We start from the raw sequence: 6,807 nt of genomic DNA, 5'->3' as shown, positions 1-6,807 counted from the left end.
GTTTTATTTTATGTTTGATCATATATTGAAGTTCCTCAATAAACAGGTTTAATAATTGAATAAGTCCTTCCAGACATGTAATTATAGACTAATGGCAGGTAGACGAGCAACAAGTTGCGCCGCTACCCCCTTCTGAATAGCAAACCCTATCCTGCCAAACACAAAATTCTGCCCCTTAACATGCGCGGTGTTACTGCTTACCACCTGTTGAACCCGCTTGAGGAACCGCACCGCGTCAGGAGCAAGAGCGCCAAAGGTATCGAAAGCGAACAGGATGAACACGTGCTGATTCTTGATGCAAGCTTTTTCGTGCTTAGCTACTTTGCCCGCCTCTGCCTTGGTTATCGCCTGTCCCGCCACAAACTTGTTGATATCATTTTTCCCAACCATTAATATGTGTATACTTGACAACCATAAATCCGCATCTGAAAACTTGTTGTTCGGTCAAAATCTAAGATCGATTGGTGGGATTTAAAAAAAGTTACTCTCCGAACAGCGGCGATGACCGATATGTTGGTGTGAAGTAGAGGCGATAAAGAGACGAGGGAGATGCAATGACTTTTGATTAGGTTGTTTGTTTGGCGTCGCGTAATTGCTCGTCTTAATCAGAGACGGTGTGGTTTTGATTTTGAAGACCTTAAATGGGTTGAACGATGAAGACCTTAAATGAGTTGAATGGAGAAGGAAGAAAAGGTTTGGACATACAATCTATCTCCACTTATTATAGGTCGCCGGAAGTTGCAGGTTGCCGACCTGAAAACATGAACTGAGTTGAAGAAGAAGAAGAAGAAGAATGAAAGGTTTTGAGTTGTATTCTTAGGGTTTAAAATATGTTTTGATTTTATAAAATCCAACTAATATAAATTATATTGCATAAACATTAAAAAAAATATAAAATATGAGTGGTAACCTAGTAACCTATTAATTACATACTATTAGAACATTAAATTAAAGTTTGATTATTTTAGAGAAACAAAAAAAGTTTAGATGACTTAATTGGAACAATACGTAAACTTGATTACATTTGTGTGACATTTTCCCTTTCTAGAATAGCTTATTTGTTAACTTTCTCTCCACATGCAAGACACATATATATTATCTCGTTTTTTTAACCGTTCAAAACTTTTTTTATACGACATAACTTTAAAAAAAAATTATACCATAAAATCAAGCGATTTTTATCTTTAATTTGAGTACTATATTATTTTATATAATATGACAACGATAAGAAACCAAAAAAAAAAAAAAAAAACCAGAAGGACGAGAGTTTGTGTTTTAGGGCAAAAAACCCTTTCATTCTACATATAAGGAGTGTCATATGTCACATCTACAATCCTTCTTAAACTATTTAGGCAAAACTCAGTTTTTAATGGATCTTCCCTCTGTTGTGTTAATATGTCAATCATATTAAGTAGGTATTTTGACATGTTTATTTGATTTCTAGGTTACTAGATGGTTAAACACACTACAGAACACAAAACACAATGCTTTCGCTGACGGATGAATAATGTAGTTGGTTAAGATGGTCCCGTTGGTAATCTGTCAGTGATAGTTTGTCGGTAAAGAGGACGTGGATAATGCTTCTACAAACGAATTACAGCGGAATTTATCGAGGAATGATCACCAATGAGAATATTAGGGATGGATTGCTAACAAATTAATGAAGAACTGTTCACCAATGGATTACCTATATATAGCACCTACAAATAACCAACAAAATACTGTGGTATATTAGTTTTTTCATTTAAAAATAAATAAGAATATTGTCATCTTTTGTAAATATATAAGATATGTGAAGAGTAAAAATGTACCAAAAATCTAGAAAAATATTATTAGAATGAAAATTAAATAATAAATATGTTTATAGATAATATATAAAATATATAAACAAGAAAAAAGTCTAGTCAAATAGATGAGGGTCGATGTTAGCTAGGGGTGTTAAAAAATCCAGATTTGAAACCGAATCTGAAATATTCGAAAATTTATATCCGAAATATCCGAAATCTCGGATATCAAAAAACCAGATAATCAGAAAACTGGATAATCTGAATTTTCGGATTCGAATGTTGTTTTAAAATCTTTTGATAATCGAATTACTCAATATCCGAAAACTAAGGGGTTTGTTTGGTATGGGGTAATGGAATGGGCAAGGGAAAGGACTGGACGAGGTAACAGAATGGATGAGTGAATGCAATGGATCTTTACCATTACATGTCTTGGTTTGGTTACTATCGGGTATTGAATGAATTATTACGGTGTATTGTTTGGTAGGTAAGAAAAAACGAAGGAATAAAAATGGGGGTGAGTGGTGGTGGTGGGTGGGTGGTGGTCGGTGGCAGTGATTGTGGGTGGTGATAGGTGGTGGCAGCGGTGGGTGGCAGTGAATGTGGGTGGTGAGTGATAGGTGGTGGCGACCGCGACGGTGATGGGTTGCAGTTACAGGTGGGTGGCGGCGACCGTTGGTGGTGGTCGTTCATGGCGGAGGTGATGGCGGGTTGTGGGTGCAGCGACCGGTGGGTAGCGACGACGGTTGGCGTCAGTGGTAGGTGGTGGCGGCGTTGGGTGGCAGTGGTAGGTGGTGGTGGTGGTTGGTGGCGGCGACGGTGACGCGTGGTGGTGGACCACCAGTGGTGGTAGGTGGTGGCAGAGGCAGCTGTGGGTGGCAAGGTTTTCTTGAGTTTTCATAACTCAAGTGGGTTTTCTCTCCATAATTCCCCTACATACATATATTTGAACATTTTTATAAAAAAAATGTAAAAAGCGCTGACTAGGTTTTTTTTAATGTTCAAAATCTGTATGTTACATTTTTTTGGATATATATATTATGTAACATGGAATATTAAGGATGGATTGCTAACAAATTAATAAAGAAATGTTCACCTATGGATTACCGACATATAGGACCGACAAATTACCAACAAAATAATGTGGTATATTACTTTATTTCATTTAAAAATAAACTAGATTTTTTACCAGCCGCGCGTTGCGGCGGCGCGCAACAGATAGGCAACGCGCAGCGGCAACAGATAGGCGACGTAAGTAACTCGATTATTGAATTGAAATTTTATTTATTATACAAAGTCTCAAACCCATACACTTGTAGGTTCATGCTGTAGGTTCAACAGGTTGTGAAACAACCAAGCATTAGCATTGATGCTGGTAGATGTTGACTCGGTCCAGAGGATTGCACATTGTAGCATGTTTGAAATTGAAAATAACACTCTGTTTTAAGAGTTTACTATACAAAATCCATAAATGTTATGTAATATCCATAAAAAAATTAAAGTCTAGCCAGCTTTCATGCCCAACAGATTATGCCAAAGTATTTCAACCCAAACCTGTGTTTTTTTTAACACTACCACTATAATTCGCCTTCTAAAATACACTTCAAGTATTGCCCGCCCTTCTCAATGCTTCTTCTCCAAGTTGACAATCTCTTCATGGGTTCTTTTTCTTTTTTCTTTGAAACCATCTCCCCATCATCATCTTTGCAAAACTAAACAACTTATTCAACCTCGATTGGTCAAATAAATGTGCGAAACAAAAGACGGATAAATGTTCAAACAGAAAAAAAACTTTTGGCCTGATAAATGACCCCCATTTGACCCATTACCCAACCCATCAGACACCCATTTTGCCACGTCCAGTCGATAAAGAAAATGCGAGTTTCAACTGAGAAACGCGATGAAGAAGATGCAAGTTTCAACTCAAAAAAGTGTAATCATACCTTTGATTCCATTTCCGATAACTATGTGAGTTTAATTGGATTAAGACCAAAAAAACATGACTATTGCCTTTAACATGTATTGCTCGTTTAATAAATGTTCGAGTTTAGCTCGGTATTAAACAGGTTGAACAGTTAACCTGTTTAAATTTATATGTTTTTTAACATTAAAGTTTATAAAATTTGTTTTTTTTTTTTATTTTTTCAATCTGTGTTTAAACTTCTATACAAAGCTATACATATACCTTACTCAAATGACAAACAACACGTAACTATTCATGCCAATTCTTAGATAACATGAACCTTTCTGCTTTTTTCCTTTTAACATAATTAAAATTTGTTATTCCTAGGATAACATTAAACTATTATTTCATTTTTTTACTTCATTTTAATTTTAGGCAGGTTATCTTTTATTGTACAGTTCCAACTACACAGGTCTTGAGCTAGGCGTTAATAAATAAACATGAGCAGTTTAAATCTTATTTTCCATGGTTGATTGCAAATGATTAATTCGTCTGATGCGGATACAATACAAAATAAGTGTTTTGTGTAGTCATTAATTTCTTTTACAATGTAATAATGCTTAACAACCAATATCTCTTCATCAAAACTTTGATTTTTACCTATGTACTGTACTAATAACACGAAATCCGTTTTTCCTGTTAGTTTTTCTTTGATTAGGTACGGGAAACCAATATAAGATTTCATAAACAGTAGCAACTAACCAATTCACATCACACAAAACGAAAAGCCTTCGAAAGTCAAAGAAAGTGATGCAAACAACACTTATTCATCTAATGAGAGCAATAATACGAACAAATAATTCTACGGAGCATCTAAGTGAAATCAAACGTACCGTGAGCATCTGCAAAGACTAATAAACAAATTCAGAAAATTCCAAGTGCTTGCAGCCTCTCCAGTATTTGCCCGATCGGAGTGTCGAGAAAACCTTATGCCACTGCCACCATCCAACAAAAAAAGTAAACTAAAATAAATAAACGAAAATAAATGTAAACTGAATAGAAGGAGAAACGCGATCTAGTTGTAAACACAATTGTTTTACAATCTCATCTCATCCATAACACAACTGAACCAGATGTGTGCGTGAAATATATGTCTCACTGAAGATCTTTTCCAATTACATTACAAAAATAAAATAATTTTGGATGGAAAGTCGTATTCTAGGAGGAAATCATTTTTGAAGCAGAGTCACTAATTCAGAGTTCTTGGCTTACTCCATTCCCTCTTTAGATCATGTATTGCATTTTTTTTTGTTGTTTTTCCTTCTTTGCTAAAGAGGCTTAACACAGGTAATGTAGCCATACTTAGTAGACTTTTTTGCACCAATTGTGCACATATGAGACCGTGGGGTATGGTGGGGCGACGGTTTGGGGCATGGGTTGACACGTGGACTTCGAGGGGCACCGCTGGTCAATTGCATGTTGGGTCGGTATGGCGGGGCGTGGCTAGCCCGCGTGGGTTTGCCACGTGTTATAATTTTTTTTCAATTATTATGGGTTTGGCTTGACCAAACGGTTGTTTTTTAAATTTAAATCCTAGCCACCTATAGCCTAGCCAACCCAGCCAATGAGAGTCGGCCACGTAAGACCGCTTGGCCCGCCCAACGCCCGTGCTGAAACCCTTGCCCAAGAGGCCACGCCGAAACCCAAGCCCACCCAGGGTGGTGACTTGGGCGTTTGTACCCAACCACGCCCCAACCCCGCCCATACCCCAATGGTCTGATTACAACTCTCTTTGAAATTGATAAAATCATAAAAGATAAACAACCTCCTTGTAATTTTGAAAAGAAACTAATGATCCTCCACCACGTAGATCCATATATTTATAAAGCCATTCTTGCTACCTCCATATATATGCTGTGAACCATTTGAGGAAAAGATTGCTCACTCTTCCATCCCGCATGAATAAGAAGCAAGCACCTTATTCAACAAATCATTACATGTGCAATTATCAATTCAACTTAGTAAAACCACTACAAGAATAGTCAAAAATACATGCAGCGGTTTCAAAAATTTAAGCTAATAATGAATACTTCTTTTCAAACCTTGTGCCACCATTCAAAAGGGCTATCAGATAAATATTCACAGCATGCCTCCTTAGTACCTGTAGATTGATAAACAGGAGAAAATGGTGTAAATACCAAATGGCCTTAAAAAGCTCTGCTACAGATTGGCAACTAACTGACTTGCTAAAAAATGCGCAGTGTCATATGAGAAACTAAAGGAAAACATACTAAAACACGAAACGTAAACAAATCTCAAAATTAGGGCTTGCGTCAAGAACAGTGACTAATTCATCAACGGAACCCCCCGGAGGATGTCACACCCGCTACTTTGTTTCCTTAATCCGTTACTCTTACACAACATCTGATGAGGTCATCTTAAATTCCACTCACTCAATTCGATGTTTTTTCAAGCCATGATCATCGCTATCTTCACAATCTAGAACTTCCAACAAACATCGATTCATTTCTATTTCTGTTTAAAATGTGAACAAAACTACCAAAAAACATACTTGTGGTCGGCAACAATCATAGTTCGCCAGGGTCGTGCTCGTGGAATTCTCATTCTCTTTTTGTGAAACAAATGAAGTATATATGATATATTAAAAAATAAAAAAACTTACCATTGTGGCATAGGTAGTTGAAGAACTCTGTCTTGATGCGCTCCCATCTTCCATACCTAAGCTCAACTATAAACTAAACCCTACATCAAATTATTTTGCTCATATAACTTTAAACTGAAGAAAATTTATTGCAAATCAAATCAATATAATAATTGAATTTTAAAGTCAAATATAGTGAGCAAAGTGACATAAAACCTGTAAAACAGTTGCCTAAATCCAACCGTACATACAAACAAACTTAAATAAACCGGAGTAGCAGGCGGCATCAAATTGAAAAATCTCCAAGTTATTGTCTACCTTTTACCGAACAAACACATGAATCGAAACAAAATGAGATCGATTAAGAGAAAAGTTTCGGTATATACAGACCTTCGCCGGAGAACTCACCGGAAGAAATGTAACAGCAGCGGCAAGATCTAATCAATCAAAAAGCACAC

The 6,807-nt window shown here is 36.6% G+C and overlaps 1 long non-coding RNA gene across 1 annotated transcript; it reads right to left on the bottom strand.

The window, feature by feature from the left end:
- Nucleotides 1-5,469: 5,469 nt before the first annotated feature.
- LOC110917978 lies at nt 5,470-6,415 on the bottom strand. The gene is made up of 4 exons (XR_004864996.1): nt 6,371-6,415; nt 6,071-6,186; nt 5,790-5,848; nt 5,470-5,664 (listed from the first exon to the last, which is right to left on the bottom strand). It is a non-coding gene; the product is annotated as an uncharacterized LOC110917978 (long non-coding RNA).
- Between the last annotated feature and the right edge of the window lie 392 nt (nt 6,416-6,807).

Source organism: Helianthus annuus, chromosome 8, assembly GCF_002127325.2.
Source record: "Helianthus annuus cultivar XRQ/B chromosome 8, HanXRQr2.0-SUNRISE, whole genome shotgun sequence".
NCBI lineage: Eukaryota > Viridiplantae > Streptophyta > Magnoliopsida > Asterales > Asteraceae > Helianthus > Helianthus annuus.
This window is presented reverse-complemented; position numbering and strand designations above follow the sequence as displayed.